Raw genomic sequence first — 22,079 nt, forward strand, 5'->3', positions numbered from 1 at the left:
TCGAGTCTAAATGCCACCTCTGCCATCTAATCGTCCCTGCTTTAGGAAGATCACTCACTGATCCCAGAATACCTGGGATTGGCTTCTTCAAGGACTGGCATCCCGAATCCAACCAAATGAAAGGAGACCAGCACACATCCAAGGTGTGAGGAAATGGTAGCATAATCCATGCTTACTTTCTTCTCTCAATTCCTGCCCGGAAATGCTAAGAGAGCTCAACCCATAAAGTGGCCCCACTTTACTGCAGGGGGACAAAAGGAAAGGAGTGGGAAAAACAGCTCTTTTTGCAATTTTCCTGCCTCAGTCTCTCAAGTAGCGGGGATCACAGGCATCCATCCTCCACCTGACCATGGCTGGCACACATGCTTTTATTACAGTGGGGAAAAAGGTCAGATTCTCACAATAGAGAAAATCCAATAAGAACAAATGTATATTCATCTCCTAATACTACCCAACTGAAAATAATAAGGAAAATCCAACACTGACCAGATCACAGAAATCAACGTACACTCATTCCCTTATGGTCAACAGTATGTTACTGTCACTTCTACAGACTAACTAACAGAAGACGGCATTAACCTTGCCAGGCCCACGCCAGCCAGTGACATCTATCCTGTAGTTATATGGCAACATCTTCCGCTTTGTGCTGACGCTGACAGCCTTCTCTTTTCCTTCCCTCTCTCATTCCAACACAATGCCTTCAGGTCTGTCTAAGTAATATAATTTACTAGAGTGGAATTCCCTTGGGACTCCGTGCAGCACTTGGTGACAGTATCATTTATACTCCGGTGTCACGGCCTGACACTGATACATTGGCCTTCCTCGCTCGCTCATGGCAGAGCACGCAATTTCACCTTCCGCTGTGCCCTTCTGCAGGGAACATGTACAAATTTACTCTATTCAGCCTTAATTACAAACCTTGGTTGAAATGCTCTCATTAGATTTATATTTTGCACTCCAAATGTCAATCTTATTGAAAATTTCAGTTTTTCTGAGGATTTATCCATTAGCCATAAACTCTAAAGCATTTCATGACTGAGTGCATTAAACCAGCAATGCGGACATGCACTTAAAATACATCATTAAAGTAAATCTCCATTGCAAATGCTTTATATTATTCAACCAAAGGAATAATGAGTCCAGCCTGGCCACTATCCTCAAATTGCACATGAAGGATAGGTTAAAATCACTGCCATGTAGGAAATGTAGGAAGAATCACAGTGTGCCAATGGGATGAATTTCGGAGTCTTTGTCATTCCTCACAAAGGTGTAGGAGGAAGTCACAGCCAGAGATAATTTATCACCTCCCGTCCATGATTTCCAGAGAAGCTTCAGTGCAGAGTGCAACGAGGCTGGCAAGGGTAATGGTGTGTGTGTGTGTGAGTGTGTGTGGTGTTATGTGTGTGAATAGTGTGTGTGTGGTGTGTGAGTGTGTGCGTATGTGTGTGTATGGTGTGAGTGTGTGTGTGTGGTGTGTGTGAGTGTATATGTGTGTGTGAGTGTGTGTGTGTGGTGTGTGTGAGTGTATATGTGTGTGTGAGTGTGTGTGTGTGGTGTGTGTTGAAGCTTTATCTTTAATGCCAGGAACTATGAACGTCACCTGGAAGGATTTGCTCTTGGGAAGGGATTCTTCCATTTTACTCAAGAGAAAACCACTGAGAAAGCACAATCTGGTTACACTGTGGGAGGCAGGCTGTGTTTGTAAGAAAGACAAGTCATCCTGGTTGTCAAGCTGACGAACGTCGCCACTACAGACTGCCAGGTCCTGACACTAAAGCCCAGAAAATATGTTGATACTAATGTACATACTACAATCAGCCATGGTACCTGGGATGATAGAATAATCATGAAAAGAAGTTGGAAGTTTAAAAAAAACTGGCAAAACACGTTCATTGTAAACAGTAAGCCATTGCTGCTTCTCTCTGTGCTGCTGTAATTTCTGAGCTTATTGGTCTCATTCATCACTTCTTGTCAAGTCCCAGGTGAGGCAAAGTCAAGGTACTGTCACAATTTCTCTTTTAATTTGATAAATGAGAACAAGCATCCCAGAAGGTCATGGAGGAGGTAGAAGGAAAGTCTGCTCTGAACTCTTACTGTCTGATTCCAAAGCTTCTAAAGGTTAACCCAAAAGTTAAGTGGTGCTTATAACTATACCCTTACATCACAAAATAATTAATATGCTTACCGTGTAATAGAAAACTTTGGTGAGGGAAAAAAGACTCTGGAGGGGGCAAGCATACATTACAAGAAACAGAAAATAATTAACAAAAACTAATGAAAATAAAAGCAGCTTTAATCATCTTCTGCCTGTTAGCATTTGGTCATCTTAATGATTGATCAGTAACCAGCATCATTGTATATGCAATGTTTTCTCTAGGGAAAGACACCACCATGGAAGCTAATTGCCCCTGAAGTTTTGCTAGTTCGCACCTGAAATATTTAAAAGATTGCTTGATTACAACATTAGTGCAGTCGCTTTCCTAATGCATACCAGCAGGTACTACAACTAACATGCACAGATGTGAGAACCAAAATATCCACGTTTAAATAAAAAGCATAGTGTGAGGATAAAAATAACTGAATACACTCATTGCTAATCTACACAGGAAGAAGTGCACACTGTGTCCGTGTCATTGCGAAATAAAATAACCCGGCAGGCAGCATGAGTAGGTTATCAAGAACATAACTGCTCTGTAAATGCCCTTACCCTCTCAAAGAGAAATATTGACCTAGAGGACAAACTTTTGTGCATGAAATCCTCAAATTTCAACTACAAACATGCAGGAGAACCTCAAACGCCCTGACATGCTCCAGCACACCTTCAAGATACAATAGCGTGAGTAAGAATGGCACCGGTATCACTCGCTGCTCCCGGCTCTGGCTTTGTACCTTACATCATTACCTCATCAAATCCTACAGGCACTCGATGAGGTAGGGACTGTGCCTTTTCCCATTTTCAGACGAAGATGCTCAGGTCTAGGGAGGTGAGGCACACGGGTCCAGGTCAACAGGTCACCTGGCTAAGCTTTGTGCAGGGGTCTTTCTTGTCTCAAGGCTCTCATCTCGTTTCAGCCACAGCATCGGAGGACGCCACAGTCAGAGGAGTGTGACGTGCTCACTGCTGAGGCTGCCGAACCGCTGCCCTCTGGACTCATTGGTTTCACAGACTGCAGCAAGCCCAGAAGCTCGGTGCACATGCAGACACTCCTCTGGAAATGCCACAGCCCTTCAGTCGGTGGAATGGGGCAGCACCAACTCTGGGATCACTAAGGTACAAATTTCCCTGCGAACACCGACGCTGCTTCTCTTTGGTGTTTTGTCTAGCCACAAACTGAGACGTTATCACTTACTGTGGTCGCAGAAGACTCTGAAGACAGATGAAGGGAGTTTTTACTTGGTCAACTGCTCCTCCAACATCTGTGTTTACGGAGAGCACTTTGGGACAGGTGTGCATTGATTCTTGTTCTTCACCACATCCATTTTCTAATATCTAGAGCAACACGACTAAGTGACCCTCTCCTCACTGTTCCACGAGCGTGTAAGAAATCAACTTTCTAGCAATAAGCCTTGAAAATGGACACCCTAAACAACTTTTTAAATAAGGCCAGTGCTTTTTAGACAGATCCAAGGATCTCTCCACTTGCATCACCAACACAATTTGTGTATGTGTGAATTATGAAGCTCTACCTTTAGAAGAGGAAAATGACAAACTGTCATGTGCAGACAAACAAACAAACAAAAAAAGCCTGGCTGCCCTTTGATATTTAAGCAGAGACATTTATTTCCTAATATATCACTCACAAGATGGATGCAAAGATGTGGACAAGCCAGTCATCAAAATTAACAGAGTGATTTTGCTTGCACTACATATTCTGATTTGTATGAATCTTATTTTTAGCCAGGCACAAAGGGCAATAAATGGAAAATCTTATTCTAACCGCTACTTTTTCTGAGCCACCCACACTGCTCCACCTACCGCACAACTTGACGAATGTAAAAACCCAGCCCAGCTTTGTCCTAACAAGGGATGCAAAGTGGCTGAAATGTGTGACACTTTTTCCAGTTACTGTTTGTACTTTCGTTCCTTTTCTGTATCAGGACTTTCATGGAAAACAAAGCTGACTTCATCTCTGGGCATGTTCCAAGTCTCTAAGGTAGTATGTTATTCAGTGTTCAGACACTGCGCCATGAAATACATGCCAGACAGACTCTGGTAAACAATGTGCGCCAGAAACTCTCCTGCGAATCACTATAGGTGACATCAGGGCAGGTGACCGTCAACATTTTGCTGTGAAACAACCCTACTTTAAAATCTAGTTAACAACCATGATGTCAGAAGCACATACAGTTATAAAACAGGTTTTGAGGAATGGTTTTTGCCAAAGTTAAGCCTAGCACTTGGCTTCCATCTGCTTTCAGTCTGTAGTGGCCAGTGTTTAGCAAGACATACCAGCCCCTCATCAGCACTTCCCTTCTGTGTATTTTTCTGTCTGCTTTCGCCACACGCTGCCACTCCACAGCCAGACTCTAACCAAGCTTTAACTGTCACATGGATGCACCATGAAGAGGCATCTGATGCTTACAGACAGCTACCTTGACAGCAGTAAAAACAAAGCAACCAACAATCAGAGGGGATTCTGCTAGGGGCAGGAGAAGAGAGGGGGCTTTGTTTCACTATAATCTCTTCAGATTTCTAAGGAAAAGTTATTAAGGCCTTAAAGTACCAATGGAAATGCTCATTCTTCTGAGCCCCCTCCCCAAATCACAACAGAGAAGATACGCATGCATCCATTCCAAGTCCAGTTCAGCAAAAAGAATTAAGGCACAAAAGGAAACCTTTGCGAGAACAGCAGCATTACCTGTGCAGAAACTAGAGGAACCATCCCATCACGGTCCGGTAGTGAACGCACACCCTGCAGGGCTAAGACTGTCTTCTGAGCAGAGCTGACGAGAAGTCTCAGAAAGTCCTCTGGGGCTTTAGTCCACTCTCGTCAGCCTCTGACTTGTATAGTAAAAACACAGGCAATTAAGTATTATGAAAAAGTGGGTCATACACCACTGAGAAACAACCACACCGCCCCCAAATCAGACACCAAATGACTGTGCTGTGACAGATGGGAGGGGTCTGAACACAGTGAAAGCAAAACTTTTATGTGGTGAGGAACATTTTAGTTTTCACTAGTCTAGGTTAGAGAAAGTCAATCTCAATGTCAATGACAAAGCTAACTCAGTTTTAGCAATGCTCTTGAAATTCTATGACAAACAGCGGCTGTTAATGCAACGAGAAATTCATATATAATGTCATCAGCAAGCTGAGGGACAGTTTCAGACTTAGTGATGTGCCCATCCTAGCAGCAGGTGCTCTGACTCAGTGAAGCAGGGACACCAAATCGAAAATGAAGGAGCCAAATCCTCACTATCAGCATTGGCATCTCCTTCGCCAGGTGAGGGCCAAGGTACTGTATGCCACTCACAGTCCAGGACATTTACTACAGTGCCGTCAGTTTCTGGGTGGAGGTGGTGAGATGGAGTTCAACTATCCCCCGAGTGCCACAGATAGTCACATCAATCTATATAGAGAGTTCTTGTACCACTAAGGACACAGAGGAGCTGAAGGAATGCAAAGAAGTCTCCCCTGTCAAGGAACTCAGCATTTTGTATAGGGGCAGATAAAATCTCCAAAGAGATTTTGTAACCAAAACCTCTTCCAGCAGCTGCTCACTAAACTCTCCCTACTCTTAAGACGAGGAATGTGGACGGCACTACTCAGGAGCCTCAAATAACACCTAAGTCTCACCTGGTTCTTCTCTCAATGCTCTGGCCCCTCCTTAGCCCCAGCTAAGTGGGAGGAGTCATCCCAACCCGAAGTCGATGCCCTGTCTACAAGGTCAGTAAGGTCTGGCAGACTCCAAGCCGTGCACCAAAGCACAGTGGTCTGGACAGACGCTGCTTTCAAGAAGGTAGCAGGCAACGCTGACAGAAAACCGGCTCAGAACACTGGAGTCCGCATTGTTTGGATTGTGGATGAGGTTTGGGGGAAGGAGGCTCCCTAAGTCAGCCTTTCCCGTGCCAGCCTTCACTGGCTTACGTGCACTATCTACGGTTTTTAAAGCAGCCAGACACTGCCAGTAGAAATAACACCAAAATCATCTGTACACAAGCTAGTCTGTCTTTTATGAGTCCAGAAGCTGCAGGGGCTGTGCGAGTCCACTCGGTATTTTTTTTAATTGAATGTAGGAATGAGAATGATGGTTGAGAGACTCTTCCACCTGATCGAGATAAGGTCCACACACGTGTCTGTGGAAGAGCTGAGCAATAGAACTGGAAGGGAAAAATAAGAAAGGAGATCTTTGTCCTGTACAGTGATGTCTAATTGATACTATTTTCAAGTGCCACCAGGCTGCACAGTATAATCAGTAATTGCTTATGAATTTAGAGTTGTTGATTGAAAACAGTGTGGAAAAATACCCCAAAACACACGTTATGGGTAAGCTGTATCCTTGTAGCTAGATTAGAAGGAACACTGGTTTTTATTCGTTTATGTGACTTTCAGGTTATGTAGAATAAACGTGAACCTAATGACAATTTAGTCCATAACAGACCACTTACAGAAGACAACATTATTCAGTGTGTCTGAGTTTGTGCACACTGAGATCTGTATGATAGACCTGCCTGACAAGCTTCTCAGAGCGAACCTGCTGGTAAGTGAACCATGACTTTACTTTTGCAAGAAGGAATGCAAAGTTACCTCTGCTCAGGCAAAACAAAACAATTCTCTTTTGGATTCTGACATTTTCTGGAAATTAGAATAGTTAATATATATAGGGCTCATTTAATAATCTGACCTGGTGCCTATCGGGTATGGAATATGGAAAAAATCTAGACACAATAGTTCTCAATCAACAGCTAAGGGCTTCAATAATCCTGCCAGTTTGCAGAACTTCGCAGGCAATGTCCTAGGGCCGAAGAGCAGAAACACGCTTCAACATACCCGTTCTTTTCATTTTCTGCCACCCATACTGCAGGCACCGGGCCCTCTTGTGATCAGCTGAATGGGGTTCCTAGAAGGGTAAGCTACTATTACGCCCTGAACGCCAGGGCTCAGTGACCTGGTAGGAGAATATGTATTAAAACTGCTACACCAAGGTTAACATATGAATGAAGCCAGTTGGCACAGAAAGACAGAAAGCCCCTGGTCACCTGGGTTTCATCTAACAAAGAGAACGTGCAAAAAGGGCCTGTGACACAAATGTGGGAGGGGTGCTATGGAAATGTATGACCTTATGACCTCACTCTAAGGGGGCTTTCCCCAGATCATTAGCCCGTTTGTTGTCCTGGGAATGCTTCCGCGGATCCTCTGGACATTCTCCCTTTCCCTGACATCCCCAATACGCTGCTGCCGTGCAATGCCGATGGTGAACATGGTAGCTTTCATGAATCTTAAAAAGGCACTGATTTCTCTCCTTCTCCACTGTCTTCCTTCCAGAAGCTTCTGAGATTTACTGCTTGCCTTCCCAGTTGTTTTCTCTCAAACTAATAAAATGATACTTGAGCTTCCTTCTGAGTCTTTTTAAAAATTATATATATGCGCGTGTGTGCGCGCACACACACACAGTCACACACACACACACCATGGTACAGATGTGGAGGTCAGAGTATAACTTTCAGCAATCAGTTCTTTGCTCCCACCATTCCAGTTCCAGGGAGCAAACTGTGGTGGCAAGTATCTTTAACTGCTAAGTCATCCTGCTGGCCCCTGAGTCCATTTTACAATTCTTTTATTAATGAGACTTAGAACCCACAAGAGGGAACCCTGAATTCCCCTGCAATAGTGAGAATTGTCATTTCACTAGTGACAGGTGCACCCACAAAGTCACTGCTTCAGCACTCAGCGGGTTGGAGGCTATTGGAATAGACTCAGAAAGCATTTGTGCGGCCAAGGCTATTATTCGGGCAGGAACTTTCCAGTGCAGTACAGCTCAGCTTATGTGGAGACTCAGAGAGAAGATTCTTGAGGGTTTGATTCATATATTAACATAAGTCCCCATGCTGCAACACCACTCCCCTGTACCATTAGCATGTGTGCAAAGATGAAAATTAATTTTGATGGTTCTGTGAATAGCTTATAATTGTGATTCGAGTCTATTGCAAATGATCAAATCAAACATTCTTCTAAAAACAAACCAACAGAACTGGTTCTAAATTGTGTGATTGTCCCCCAGTGATCACAGAAACTGAATACACAGGTCCACGGGGTTGGTTTAGCCATCGCTCTTGGAAGCAATTCTGTCACAGCTTATAGATTACTCCTAAAACACAAACAGAATATCTAGCCCTTAAATCTGGAAGTGACACAGTTTCTCAAGAACGTGAATGAATATACATGTTGCAACTTCCTATCCTGTGGCAATGAATCAGCGTCTATGATGGTGCAGTGTTTGCTTCGGTATTCTAGTTAATGACAATGCTTTTTGTGATGGTCCTTTCAAAGCAGTTTCCAGATCTAATTCTAACACATTTAACTGTGCTCAGTGTAAAAGGCCAAATCTGCAAATACCCTCCCGGGTAGATCCCTCCCTCATGGAAAACCAAAGCTGTCTTGTTTTCTGTGCCTTGATCTCTGAAAAGGGGAGTTGGCGTGAGGTGAGAGTGGAGAATGTGGAGTTTCTGGGGTGTGGAGTTGGAAGGTTAGTCAATCCAGGGTCTGGTTTTCTCCATCCCAGGTAACGGTACCCTCAGGAATCATGTCAGCATGTGACCCCTAAGAAACAGGAGAGCCAATGCAGAGAGCCCCTGAGGTTTTTCTACTTTGTGTCATTTTGTCTGGGTAATATCTAGTTCGCTGGTCTCATCTGTCAATGTGCCCTGCAATTATGTCATTATGTCATCTGAACTCATGGGGTGCATGGACCTTGATTAAATTCTGCACCTTACTATCTCAGTTCAAGGTTAGGTGCTGGTAGGTCCTTGTGGATATCAGAGGTGAATTCATCCTTAGTTTCTTCTCCCTTACACTTGATGGCTTTTCCTTACTCCAGTAAACTTTAGTTTTACTGTTTTTTTCCCCATAGAATGTGAGTCAAAAACCTTTGTAGCTTTGCCATGGCCTGTACAAGCTAAGTGCAACAAAGACTTGATTTCCAAGAAGGTTTGCAAAGTCTAGCGTGAGGATGAGGGGATGGATTAGTAATTGTTATCCTTGAATTTCAATGATTTCCTTTAATCTTTATTCTGGTTACACCATTTCTTTAAGCCAAATTTCCATGCATATGTGTGTATAAACACAAATAATCTTAGCAGTTTAGGGGAAACTTTAAATAACTTAGAACATTAGCTTTTGAGCTTATCCCCCCTACCACAAATACTTGCATTTGTCTTAAATGAAACTAAGAATTATCGATCTGTATCTGTCCTTGGATCCTTATGTATGGTCTGTCCCAGGGATAAAGTCTGAAGGCAGTCAAAGATCTGAAGAAAACATGCTACTAGACCCAATGGGAATCTGGGGCTGTGCTTCCAGGCCAGCTTTCTAGAAACAAGAAAAGGCAAAAAGCAAGAAGGCAGAGTTGGGTAAGCTAACCAAGAGCTTCCCATGGGACTGCAGGTGGGCCACTTCCTGGCCTCTTCTGTGACTTCCTGGCATAAGTGACACCTGCTCCTCGTACCAGTACAGTGCACTGGGTGGAGGCAGGTGACTCTTCCCTGACTTCCCTCATGTGGCCATCTCCACCATGCAACCCATTAAGAGCAACAGTCAGGCACACAGCTCCATTGACCCTGCGCTGGCCCAGGAACCTCTCTGGGAAACCGAGCAGCCTCACTACACACCTCCTGTCACCCTAGCAAGGCAACCTCCATCCCAATATGCGGAGTTCAGTAGAGACGCTCTTAACTCTAAACTCCTTGGATGGTTTCCGGCAGGGATGTCTTCGCTCCAACAGGGAACCCTGCCTGCAGCTGAGCCTCTGCCCCTGCTGTGTTTGGGGGCTGTAGAAGATGCCCCTGCACCCTCGAAAACTTCAGCTCTGCTATCAAGAATCGGAATTCTTAAAAGGAAGGGCGTATGCTGCTATTTAATTGCTTTTTAAACTGTGTTAAAATATAACATAAAATATTGTTTTAATCATTTTTATAATGTACAGTTTGGTGATATTAAGAACATGGACATTATTGTGCAACTAACACTACTATCAACTACCAAACTCTACCCACTAAACGACAAACCCCACTGCTGGCAACTAGTATTCTGCTTCTGGACTGAGTGAGTTGGACAACCCCAGGTTCCTCACATGCGCAACAACACTGAACGTGTCCAGCCGATTCCATCTAGCATAACATAGTTGGGTGACAATTACTTTATTAACAGTGACTGTTCTCAATTCTTAAGACTTGTAATGAAAGAATTGCAAATCCCAAGTGCTACTTTGAGTGATAACATTTACCACTCCCAAGTAAAATGCTGTAGATCATAGTGTTATACCACAGATTTAAAATGATCAACAAGTGTTCAGATGTTTCCTGGGTAGGACAGTAGCATCATTACAATTTTATATTCAATTTATTTAATGAAATAAAAGAAAAATGCTTAAAATTTCTATATTGAAACAGAAACCATGTCTCACAGATGTGAGTTCCTGTCTGTCCTGGAACTTGCTCTGTATGTCTACTTACTTGCATCTAAGTGAGCATCTCCTCAGTCAAACTTAATTTTTAAAAAATAATTGTCGAGTAAACTGCCCTTGTTCTTGGCAGGTATTAGAAGCTAATATAGTAATGAGCTGACGTCAAAATATGCCAGTACTGAGCCTTGCTGATGGATTATTTACTGAACGTGTATCTCTGTTCATGTGTCTCTTGTAAATGAAGTTAACTGTTGGGGAAGCAGGAAGAGATGCTACTATGAAAACTTGCTTTGAAAAGGAGCAACAGTGTCTTTCCCTTTTGACATATTAAACATTACAAGCACACATGTCAAGGGACTGTGGCCTTTGCTTCAAGATAATAGCCACACTATTATTTTGACCTTCTGAAGACCAAGGGCAAACAATGGCCAGCACCACAGGAAGAAACCTGGCAAGTGGTGAGGCTGACCTTTCCACCTGAAGCTGCCATGCAGGCCTTTGGCTGTTTTGTGAGACACATGTCAATGTGTTAATTACAGGTCCTACTGTTTTGCTCTTTTTTTTTCTAGAACAGGGTTTCTCTGTTGTAGCCCTGGCTGTCCTGGAACTTGCTCTGTAGACCAGGCTGGCCTTGAGTTCACAGAGATAGCCTATATCTGCCTCCCAAGTGCTGGTTTTAAAGGTGTGTGCCATCACTGCCCTGCCAGACTCTACATCTCAATGTATTCAATATTAAAGTGTATAGTTTCTTACCTTTGCCATTCACCTCTAGCACACTTGAGTTAAAGCAGCAATTCTGAAAGTGAGGGCCTTGGAGCAACTCTATCAGCATCACTTGGAAACTGCTAGCAAAGCAGACTGCTGGCTGGCACTGGATCTACCGGCTCAAAACGGTTGGCCTGATTCTGAGGAACCCCAATGCTTGAGAAGAGCCAAGCTAAGGAAGCACTAATATAGGGATTTTGGCCCCTATTTCTTGCCTCATTTACAGTTCTCATGATGGTTTGTAAAAAGAAACGTAATTTTTGTGTACTTGGGTTATTGGTGTTATCACCTCTTATTCACCCCTGATTAGTTAAGGAAAAGCAATCTGAATAAAAACTTACATATGATTTCCCCAGGTCCTGTCCTGGCTCTGAGTCTCAGGATGCCGGGAACTGAGCGGAGGAAGAGATGAGAAGGCTACAGCAATCCATTCAGACATGGACCCCAAAGCTCAGTGAGGCAACCTTGTGATAGATCAGTGAGTGTCCGCCTAGACCCAAAGGAAAAGTCCATTACTAGAGTCAATGCAGACATGGCCATGCACCTGCCTCACAGCCCCTGCTCCTCTTTATGCGCAACATAGTGCCCCACCATGGTTCTGGTGTGCCTCTCGATGGAAACACATAAACCGAGTATGACAAAATCGCCCTGGGTACCAATATCTGGTACTAGACCTCTTCTCTGGGTGTTTCCTGCGGACAAGCATCTCTTACCAAAGACAGCTTGGGGGGGCAATATCTAATTGTCCTATTAGCTCCTGATTCATTTCAGAAGGCTTTCTTCAGCAAAGCCAAACACCCCAGTTTAGAGACCGAAGTGGAAGTCCTACCCAGAAGGACTCTGAAGAAATAATTAACTTACGAATTTTGACAATGATGCCTCAAAGTGTTCATTTTCAAATTAGTATGATATGGTTGGCTTTAGCCCAACCTCATATCCTCATATCAGACTTCATCCATAAAATTAGAAATACTTATTTTCTCTGAGGATGAATTAATGTTTGTTGTAAGACACATAAAAGGTGTCTTGATGAGGTGTTTATTATTTTTTTGAGATTTTATTTATTTTTATTTTATGTGTGAAGGTGTACACCTGAATGTATGTCTATGTGGCCCACTTGCATGTAGTGCCTGTGGAAGCCAAAAGATGGTGTCAGGCTCCGGAGACTGGGGTGACAGGTGGTTGTGAGCCACCTCACAGGTGCTGGGACTGAACCTGGGTCCTTCGGTGGCACAGACAGTGCACTTTTTTGTCTTCATAAAAACAAATCACTAATTTTATTTTATTTACACTTTAATTATAACATTTCTTCTCTTTCCTCCATCCTAACCCTCCCATATACCCCTCCAAAAATTCCAAATTCATGACTTCTTTTTTCACTAAATGTTATTGCATGTGTGCATATACATATGTACACATACACACACACACACACACACACACACAGACACTTCTAAATATAACCCAATTCAGGTCGGCTAATGCTACCTGTTTGCATGTTTGCAGGGCTGTCCATTGGTGAGCTCTTCCCTAGGAGGATCACCTCTCTCCTCCCAGTGTTCCTGGATGGAACAACTCTACTCTTCTATCCATAAACTCAACTTCTGTGGCCAACACATACAATAAAATGGCTAAGACTTGAGGAATACGGGTGCAAGCACTTTCAATTATATCCTAAGAGTGGATGAATGAAATTCATTTCTTCCAGCAGTCCTACATAAAAATCTGAGTTGTCCTGTGACAATGACCAAAAACAGCTAGAAGAACAAAATTCTACCTAGAATGGACTATTTGTTCACTGTGACTTCCTTTGTAATTTGGGAGGCCTTCCTCTGATAATCCAGGGTCTAGGTGGGGTAGAAGGTTTCACAAAGGACTGTCCTGTGCCATGATGAAGTATATTGTTAGTTTGTGAGTACACCGAGCTTATAGGGTATAACAAAATAAAGTGGTGAGAGGAAATGATCCTCCAACAGCAGACTTTGTTTCTCCTAATTGCTTGGGGACAGAGAGGGAATAAAAAACAAAAATGCCACTAGTAACGGGAACACTTACCAGAAGCTCTCCAGACGCTGAAACTGTACAACCAGCATTTGCAAAGCTAATTACAAATCTGGATTCTCTCATTTTAAAAATATACTTCAAAGCCGCCCATGCTGAACCAAAGTCTGTGCAACTGGCAGATTATCAAAGTGTAAAAAAAATTGCATCACTTGAGTAAAGTAATAACTTTCAGTATCGCTAACTTCTGAACTGCAAAATGCCACAGGCCAAAAACTAGCAATGCCACATGGTTATATTACCGTACATTTACAAGAGTTCATGGTTTCCTAAGTCTTGAGACACAGCCCTCTATGCCACAGTGGCTTTTTTATGTGGGATAGGTGATCTGTCTCTGAGCCTAACTCTTCACACAGGTAGAAAATATATACGTATATGAACATATGTGAGTACACACACACGCACACACACACACACGGGTTATTTTTCCTTTGGTTTTGCAAAGTGTAAGGCATACACTTAATGCTAAAAATCATCTTGCTTTTTATTAACAATATTGCCAGGCCGAAGATTATTAATCCCCACTTCCCAGTGAAGGAAAGACATGGGGAAAGTAGCCGATAAATGAGTGAATAAATAAATAAGTACCAGATTAAGTGTTGTGTTTCTCAGTTGGCCACAAACTAGCTGGGTGACTCTCTGGGTGCTGGTTTCTTGGGGAAACTGGGATGATTTTTAAGGTCTTCTTGAAGCTGATGGCTCTGTCATTTAGTACATGGCTGTAACAGTGATATGGGAACCGCTGGAGTGACCCCTAGAAAGCGGCCCCTCCTCAAAGTCAAGGAACCATGTAGCCAAAGGCACAGCCACCAATCTGAGGCCTGCAGTGTTGGGGCCACACTCCTGAGCACCCTGCTGCCCTCAGGGTGGGGCAGACATTAGCTTGGACTGAGGAAGGGGTCTGGGAACCTGAAGGAAACGGCCAATGCCTCCGAAGCATCAGGAGATAGTGGAGGACCTACAACACCAAGTCTCTGTCAACTCCGACACTTTACTACCTTAACAACTGGCATAACCAAACAAATTCACACAGCTAATGTCCACTCGCTCACAATCTGATTGCCATTTGACTACTCCATACATCAAGTAGATATGTGAAGGGGCCTTTTGTGTTACATGTATGCTGTGTTCATAAAGGCTGTCCTTGAAAGTCCTGGGGCCACACTACTTGAGGCCCCTGTGAAAATGGAGTCCTCAGCATTTCCATAGCCCAGGCCAGCAGCCTCAGTGTGGCTACCCGGTACCTAGAGTCTAGCTGTTGTGGATGACAAACTGAACTTAACTGATTTTAAAATAAGTTAAATTTAGATAGCTAAATGTGGATAATGAACAACACATCTATAGGACACCGCTTTTTTTTTTTTTGGAGGTCTTTCAGAACCAATAGCCCACAGGATAGCACCTAACACCTTCATTCAGCCAGTAGGCTCTGTGAATTGTTTTGGTCTCTCAAAACAATGGTTAATGAGAGCCATGAAAAACACTTCCTGCCTTAGTGGCGCTTTCTAACTAGGTTTATTTCTGAGGGTCTCACACACGAAGTGGTTCACTGGACAGTTCTTAGGAAAAGGTGGGTGACGTACTACGGTAGAGCTAGACCAAGCATGACAGCAGTGCTTTTCATTTCTTTATATTTACTGTTAAAGGGAGCTGGGGAAGTTCAGAAGTAGATATGCGAATGGTTTCTATTCATTCATTTCCAAATAAAGTACCCAACTGCAAATATGGGAAATTATCTGTACATAATTCCCTCTTGCATAATATTACATTTACTTAAAAGAAAGAGTCGGCGGGACATGCACTCTTAAGGTAGGAAAAGTAAATGCTATTTAATTACACAAACAGTCATAAAAATGTTCAAGTGTGTCTCCAGCTGCAACAGTGGGCAAGGGAACATTTGCACCAATTAGCTGTGACGATTCTGTTTTCTACAAAGTTGTATAGGTAAGGCTGGTTGCATTCTTTGTCTCTGACAGCTCAACTCTTAGCTAAGATGTTCTTAGTGTGTTTAATAGGACACGATGAGCTACTTTCCCCAGGAGACTAGAAGGTATTTTCGCCCACACCATACATTTCATACTAGCAGAATCATTTCTTTGAAATAGAGAGGTAGCTCAGTGCTTGTCTCATTTCCAGGATTGTGCCTCCTATTGTTAATTTCCTACCCTAACTGCTTCTTACCCCCTTCCTAGGATGCAGGGTAACACAAAGAACAGAAAATAAAGTTTTCAGATCATTGTTTCACATTCATATTGAGCCTGAATGCACATGGCTAACAGCGAGGATGGAGGCCCCACACTTTGGGATTAAGTATATCAAAGCTCATTCTTTCCCTTGTATCAATGTAATTTTATGAAGCGAAAGACTCACTACATAAAACAACAGGAATTTTTCAGTTGAGATGCTACATGGAAGATTCTAGTAAATCAAGGTGAGTTTTCTAGTGTTAGGGTACCACTTCTGTCCAAAATCAGATTATTGGTTTTTAGAGCTAGTACCAAGGCTCATCCCTAAGTCCATAGAGACATAATCACATATTTCCTGCTTCTGGATTGAGTACCAAGAGAATGGACAGTGGTTAGAAAGTAAAACAAAGGTTCAAAGCTTAATTCCAACACTAAAAATTACACGTAGAGACTATTTTCTACACGCAAGGTCAGCTTTCAAATTTCCTTTGCTCACAGATCACAAAACATTTTTCTAAAATGTTAGTTATAGGTTTGCTGATAAACATGTTTAGAGTTGTTCTGGAGTTCTTACACCAAGAAAGACTAAATGGGGGGTCACCATTTTGTGACCAAAAAAAGCTTTAAGAAGTGATGGGTTGCTGGGAGGTGGTGGCACATGCCTTTGATCCCAGCATTCAGGAGGCAGAGGCAGGAAGAGCTCAGTGAGTTTAAGGCCAGCCTGGTCTACAAAGCGAGTTCCAGAAGAGTCAGGCTGTTATACAGAGAAACGCTATCTTGGAAAAAAAAAAGAAAGAAAAAAAGAAATGATGGGTCAACTTGCTGTTAAAATTTGGGAACTAAAGATAAGAATTTAAAAATTATCTTTTAGACAGAACTTAAACATCCACATATGAGAAGATGTTTGAATCACAGATCTTGTGGCTTTTGTGAGTTCTTTTACTGGTCTGGGAAAGCACAAGGAAATGTGCCCTGTGCTGCCACAGAGAAAGAAGAGGGAAGAAATAAAACCACTTCAGATGGAGAAAATGAATTAAAATTAAACACACACACACACACACACACACAGATGTATGACATACACAGAGACATATACACACAACATAGACACAGACATATAAGCACACACAACACAGATACACAGAGAGAGATACACAACATACACACAACACAGACACACAACATAGGCACACACAGATATACACACAGACATAAGCACACACAACACAGATACACACACAGATGCACAACATACACAGAGACTTATACACACACAGACATATACATACACACATATACATAAACTTTGGAAGTTACCACTTACACATTTCAGGTACTGGGAACTAGTTATTCTGGTTGTAGAACTGCAGCTGGGAAGTAGTTGTTGGGATAAAGTTTTCAGAACATTGGTTCATGCCTTGCTGAGCCTGAATTCACACAGGCTAACAGTCAGGGATCATGTTTACGATCCCTGATATAGCAAATCCAGTTTTTATCCACCCTATCATAAAAGTGGTTGCAAGCTGAACTACCTGTCACTAGCAATTTGGAAAAGAGAATTATTAGAAAAGGCAACTAGGACTATGAAAGAAGCATGGCTCAGATAGTCAAAGTGCCTTACCTAAGGTCACAATGCTGACAAATGGAGTCCCCAGGCTCCCCCAAGGAAACAGCCACCCCTTCCCTGTACAATCTATCTTCACTACCGCTTGGAAGGAAGGATGCTCATTTTTCCTGTGCGCTACCAGGAAAACAGCAAAGCAAGATTGAAAAGCAGCAAGAGCTGTGGCAGTTTATAGAAAACTGACTGCTCAGTCTTTTTAGTTAGGGCTCGTGCATTGTGAAGCGCATCAGAACTTGCAGGTGCCCCCTGAAAGCGGTATCATCATCTTATTAGCTTGGCGTTCTCTCAAGGAGTAACTGTAAGCATACAACGTTGGTCCTTGATTGCCGGCGATCACAGTAAAAACCCACAAGAGCCTTCTCACCCTGAGATCCTTCTCTAAAGGGGATCACCAGCACCAGCAGCGCCCATGCAGAAAATGCCTGCAGTTGGTTCTCAAAGGGCATCGGGGTATTAGTGCCCAAGTGCTTCAGTGATAATATATCACATAGCCAGACTCCAGATTCACCGTGGGCTGCAAGCGGGCATGCCTTCTGGAGGCTTCGGGGCTTCTGTCAACTCAGTGGAGAATGCTTTCATGGATCTTGTCTGGACATCAAGAATGTCTGAACTCTTCCTGCTAGCTCCAGTACTTCAGGTTGCTGAGATCTTCCTGCCTCCTTCTAAGAACTGCATCTCTGCCAGTCTTTCTTCTAGAAGCCAGACAAATCCCGCTGGTCCTCCCCCTTCCTACATAGTAGCACATGCCTGTTATCTTCCTCTGAAAAGTGAGTTTCTTTGTACCATTCATGTTCCACAAGTTCAGGGGGGCTAATCCCACGCTCTCAAGTTAGTGTGCTCCCAAGCTAACCCTGTGAGAAGCTGCTGGGTCCCCACGAGGATGGCAGCTGAAGCAGGGGGAGGTTGCAGGAAGTCCTGCCAAGAACCTTAAAGACAAGTGAGGTCATGGCATCTAAGGGAGGGATAATGCATCATCTCAACAGAAGACGTCACCATGGACCCAACTGCTCCAGCGGAAAACCCAGAACTATCATTGCTCCTCAGTGACGTCCAGGCCCTCAGGGAAGGTTGTCAATCCTACCTTCAAGTTCTGTGTCCCATCCATCGACTCTCCTGGCCGCTATTTTATCAACTATGATTTCTCACTTGGTCCTCTACTATCACCAAAGAAACTGGCCTGCCTTTTTTTTTTTTGGTTCTCCCCCTGGCATGTAGGGTTCTTAGAATCTCTCTGGCTTAGTTTATTCCCTGACAAGACTGTGAATGTGTGGTTCTCATACACAGAGTTCTTTTCACGTAAGGTAAATAAATCTTTCCTCTGTATTATCCTTTCTTTTGCTATAGTAAAGTACCTACAGCTTACAGTTCACCATTTTAATCATTTAGATACACAGCTTAGTGGTAGTAAGTACATTTTTGTTGTTGTTCTATCTGATAGAACGAAAGGGAGTATTTTCTAATAATCAAAACTAAAGATAGGATCAAAGATTTAAAGTAAGAGCTTGAAGGGCAAGACACTTTGAGGGCTGTGCTTCATTTTTATATAAAATCTTTCCTATAGATCAAGTTTTTCATGACACATTCTTCATGGTTTTTTCATATTTGACCCCAGAGATGCTGGAATGGTAGTATCTATGTGGAAGAGCTTTGCGTATTTCTCTAGGTCACACACTGGTCACAACCACACACATAAGCACCAAGGAGTCCAGGACATCCTAGCCTTGCATGTCTCCACTATCAAATGATGACTGACAGGGCATTCCTTGGAAAGACGGCTTGTTTTCCCAATCTGCTGCATCTAGATGGAGTTGTTTTTGTCACTCATTTGTTTCAAAGCAGGGCTTCGAAGTGTTGACAAAGAGCATAAAGAACATCTCTTAGCCACTCAGCTTTTAGTTCAACTCCACAATATATTTAGCAAGTAGAAATTATTTTTCCTTCCTTTCTCAGTTTAATGACCTCAAATGTACCAACATCCTGCCTTACCTAATCCCCTAACAAGTCCTATCAGATGCCAGGACAGAATCAAACTGCCTTACGGGCAGTGAGATCATGCACTAAGAATTCATTTTTATTCCAAAAACTGGGAGTGCCAGACCACTTAGCACAATGTATCACACAGCCAGAAAATTAGCCTGGCACTCTAAATAATGTTTTAACATTTCTCCTATCAAAGGTCCTTTTAAAACCCAATGACTCCCTCCTCTGAAAAAAAAAATAACGCACACAAAACCTCTCCATGTGGTAGTCAAAGTTCAAGGACCATTTCAAATTCTCCTAGGGATCCTCTATGAATTTGTGAACCTCAGATTAAAATCTCCTGTAAAAGAACAAAAGTTCACATTGTTCCCAGGACCCCTATACTGGATCTAGGTCCTCAGGGCATCTCAGGGTGATTTCCTCTGATGCAATTTGCCTCAGCCCTGGTTAAGCTGCAGGAACATCACTGACTGGCTTCTAGTCAAGCATATTGCTAACAAGGCTGCAACAGCTTTGGGAACACCCAGTCTTCTGGTCACTCTGTGATGTGTTGGTCTGCCTGGTGTTCTTAGGCTTGGCTCTACTGGTATCATCATAAATGCAGTAAGCCTACTTAACATCCTGTCACTTTTCTTGTTGATCTTTTCTACCACTTACACTATTTAAAAAATTAAGCTGAATTTTTAAAAACCATAATAGTAACAGCCACCTGCTCACTGTGACCACCAAGTGTGGTTACCTCTGTTCACTCCAAGCCAGAGTTTCTTCTCTAGAAGCAAGGTGGTGAAGCAGACAGAGAACAGGCTGACCAATTGGGAGACCAGTTAACCCACTGGCCAGGAAGTGCAATGAAGCTTCCATATCTGGAGATAAAAAAGAAGCAAGGGGGGCACTCTCAACTTGCAGAGCATATGTATAGCTTCTAAGGTCAGAGAACAGCCAGCCAAGGATGATGCCCATTTCCCTCTTTTAAGTCTCCACAGATGGGGCCCCAGAACATTTAGAAGCAACTCCTAGTATTCTGAAAGCCACGCCTATCTATGTCCAGTTTTCTGTACTTTTCAACAAGTTTATTGAGATACATACAATTCACATGCTGTAAAATTCACAACTTTGACACAGATGACCAATGGTTTTTAGCATATCCAGTATGCAGCCCTATTTTTTAATATCTAATATCTACCATACCCCAAATAAACTCTCTATAGCCATAGTTATCTTTTCTTGCTCCTTCCACACTTTTGGCAAACAGTAAGCTTCATACTTGCCTATTCTGCATATTCACATAAATGGAACTACATGCTAGGTAGCCTTTTGTGCCTGGCTTACTTTTACTTATCATGGGGCTTTTAAAGTTCACTTAGGATGCGGCAAGCAGCAATCCTTCATTACCTTTAATAGCTAAATGATAATCTGCTGAATACATGTGTGATGGAGTATGACATTCTCATCTAAATTAGAAATGTCCCCTCATTAGTCTTAAGCATTTGAATGCTTGATCCAAGTTGGTGGTACTACTTGTGGAGGCTTAGAAAGGTAGTATCAGAGGAGTATGCTACTGGAGGTGGGCTATTTCTAGTTTGCTCTCTACTGTACGCTTGCTGATCAAGATGTGAGCATTCAGCTTCCTGCTCCAGTTGCGATGCCTGCCACTTGCTTCCAGGTTTCCTCACCACCATGGACTCTTAACCATCTGGAACCGTAAGTCCAAATAAACTCCTTTTTCTTAAGTTGACTTGGTCATGGTGTCTTATCACAGTAATAGAAAAATGCCCAATATGTTACATCAGAGTTCAGATCTGTATTGCTCCCCAAGGCTCATGCACTGAAGGGTTGGTCTCCAATGCAGCAGTATTCAGGGGTGATTGCATCATGGGGTTCTATTCTTTTCAGTGGACTGACCCATTGATGGGTTCCTAGTTGAGGGATCACTGGGAGTTTCTGGAACCTGGAGGAGGTGTGACGCAGAAGAAACAGATCACTTGAACCATCCATGGCCTCGTCCTCTCTTGCTTCCATATTGTCTTTTCACCAACGTTCTGCCTAACCACAGACCCAGAAACAAATAACCACGGGTTGAAACCTCTGACACTGTGGGCCAATATAAATCTCTCTCCCTTTAAATTATTTTTCTAAGTATTTGGCACAGTAACTAAAAGCTAACAGAATGTATATATATATATATGTCATTTGCACATTTATTAATCAGTGGCTATTTGTGTTAAATGTTTCCATGTTTTGCCTATATGACAAACAACACATATGTATTGTTTCTATGTTTTGTCTATGGGAATGATGTTGCTATGATCATTCGTACACATTCATATTTGGACAAGTGTTTCAAGTTCTCCTGGCTGCACGCCTGGGAGTAGAGTTCCTGAGGGCAACCGCTACTTTGTGGCATTTGCTTGTTGAGCCACAGCATACAGGGCAAACATGTCTTGAGAGTGCTGAGAACATATTCTTCAGATGAGCTTAACATTCACATCACAAGTCTTCAAGGAAGCATATTATCATCTAGAATACAGATGGGCTTCCATTCAATCAGCTGACGACCTTAAAGGATACAAAGCTGACCTGTTTGGGGAAGAGGGAATACACAGACGCGAACTGCCCTATCAACTTTCCCCGAACCTGCAGCTTGCTGGCCCCACTGCAGAGTTTAGACTTGCTAGCTTCCATAACTGTTTCAATTATCCAGCTACTTTTCTTGTTGTTATGATAAAATATTCTTACAAAAGCAATTTAAGGCCTAAAGGGTTTATCCTGGCCCACAGTTCAAGGGTACAGTCTATCATGGTAGGCAAGTCCTAGGGTCTTGAGGCAGCTGGTCACAGAGTG

At 42.9% G+C, this 22,079-nt stretch overlaps 1 protein-coding gene across 3 annotated transcripts in view; it reads right to left on the reverse strand.

Annotated features, from left to right (window-relative positions):
- The window catches only part of Bach2 (BTB domain and CNC homolog 2), a 341,086-nt gene that overhangs the window by 142,394 nt on the left and 176,613 nt on the right, over window positions 1-22,079 (reverse strand). The window contains exon 3 of one of the 3 annotated variants that reach the window (XM_040740562.1): window positions 11,729-11,877. The exons of the other annotated variants lie outside the window; for them this stretch is intronic. The gene's annotated coding sequence lies outside the window, so the exon portion shown is untranslated. The remainder of the gene's footprint in view (window positions 1-11,728; window positions 11,878-22,079) is intronic. 3 annotated transcript variants of the gene reach the window in all.

Source organism: Mesocricetus auratus, unplaced genomic scaffold (assembly GCF_017639785.1).
Source record: "Mesocricetus auratus isolate SY011 unplaced genomic scaffold, BCM_Maur_2.0 Super-Scaffold_6730, whole genome shotgun sequence".
NCBI lineage: Eukaryota > Metazoa > Chordata > Mammalia > Rodentia > Cricetidae > Mesocricetus > Mesocricetus auratus.